The sequence below is a fragment of the Phalangium opilio genome, unplaced genomic scaffold (genome assembly GCF_054372755.1).
Source record: "Phalangium opilio isolate 3A_F unplaced genomic scaffold, DU_Popi_V2 ptg000077l_1, whole genome shotgun sequence".
Lineage (NCBI taxonomy): Eukaryota > Metazoa > Arthropoda > Arachnida > Opiliones > Phalangiidae > Phalangium > Phalangium opilio.
In genome coordinates, this window is record NW_028324185.1 from 8,342,951 (window position 1) to 8,344,953 (window position 2,003).

The window sequence follows — 2,003 nt, forward strand, 5'->3', positions numbered from 1 at the left end:
TAACTCACATGTTACTATTAGAAATTTATCAATTGCGATGATTGGAGGTTATCTAGTAAAAATTGCTCATGAAACAACTAATTGTTTAGATTGCAATGAAAAACTATTTCAACCTACTTCCAATGCACCACATTTAGTTCTAATTAGAGAACAAGATCGTGGTGGTTTGAATTCGCCTTCGCGATTATTACTAGCGTCGCTAGCGCTCGTAACAGATTTTGCACAAGGGTCTTTACATTTATTTCCACGGAACAAACCTCTTCAAAATTATATGCAAGCAATTTTAGCACATTTTAGAAAGCCTTTCAAATGTCATTGCGGCAATACAGAATTATCAAAAAAACTACTTGAAAAATATTTGAGACCTCTTTTTACAAACTATGCTAACGATGCAACTGATAGAGTGGGAAGTTTCAAGAAACTTAATAAAAAGACTTTATCCCGAAAGGTACTAAAAGTTTAGAAAATATACCTGTTAAAGTATACAAATCGAAATAACTTATGTAATTAATGTTTCAAATAAACTTTCTAAGTTCAATAACAACGCACTATTGCTTTTGCATAAATAGGAATATTACATATCAATTTAATTAGGTAAATACACAATTAATTCACCCTTAAATTATTTTTCGTTGAAATAGATAAAAATCTGTAAATTGCATACAATATGAAATAACTATTTAGCCAATATTGGATATCTAGTCAAGATCAATTTCAATAGTGAGAAGAAGACCACGAAAAACTTTGAAAAATCGCGCCCGCTATTGAGGCAAAACGACAATCCTATACAAGCCAAAGTCCCCCCTAGTTTTAGAGGCGCTTTCCTCGCTCCCGAGCGAAGCGTCTTTGGGGAGGGAGGGAGGTTGGTAGGGGAAAAACACGTTTATTGGGAGAGAGAGCTTTCAGCAAGTAGGATATATAATAGGCCTTTTCAAAAGTTCCCTGTACAAACGATGTAATGGGGGAGGAAAGCGGAGATGGAAGGCATTTTTCCCTCCCGCTTTTCTGCGCGCGCCCCATGTGAAACGTCATTTTTTAAATCGCCTATTATACAGGCTCCTTGGTCTCCGGCCTTCTATCACGGTAGTAATAGCATTGATAAAGAATGCGCGTGGGGAAATTTGTTTTCACGCTATAGGATAGGCAACACCCTATCTCGGACGGCAGCTTATTCTGTATATACAGCTACAGTCTGGTTTTAGAAGCAAGCATTCAACAATCACGTGTATATTTAACCTATTTGAGAACCTTCTAGAACATTTAAGCAAGGACTTATATGTAATCATCGTCTTCGTGGACCTAACTAAAGCCTTTGACACAGTCCAACACGCTATTTTGCTAAGAGATTTGGAAAAATCGGGAGTCACTGGAAAAGCGCTAACGTGGCATAAAAATTATCTCCAAGGCAGGGAGCAGAGTGTTTGCCATAATGGCTTCTCCGCCAAAAAGCTTACCATTACCCACGGAGTTCCTCAAGGCGTGTTCTGGGCCCATTGCTATTCAATCTATATACTTCAAAAATCCATGAAGCGCTCGAGCACACGGAAGCCCATGAATATGCTGATGACACCGCTATAATAGCCTCCAACAAAAACCTAGAAAATCTAATAATAGACGTCGATAACGACTTAGATAAACTGAATAAGACGTTAAAATCCAGGGGACTGTTAATAAATCTAGAGAAAACTAAATTCATGATTCTCGCCCCAAAACCCAAGATGAGATTACACTCTAAAAACATTGACAGCATCTATAATGGACGGATCATGCGTGTGCAATCTTTTAAATACCTAGGTATTTGGTTAGATGAACAATTAAACTGGACTCACCAAATAGATTACATTACGAAGAAGGTCCGATCCAGGATTTGGCTCCTCAAACCACTACAGAACAGCCTAGATATCGATACACTACGGATGCTATACATTGCGTGCATTCAGCCGATAATAGACTATGGAAATATCTTCTACTAACGCTAGTAAAACAATACATGCACAATTGCA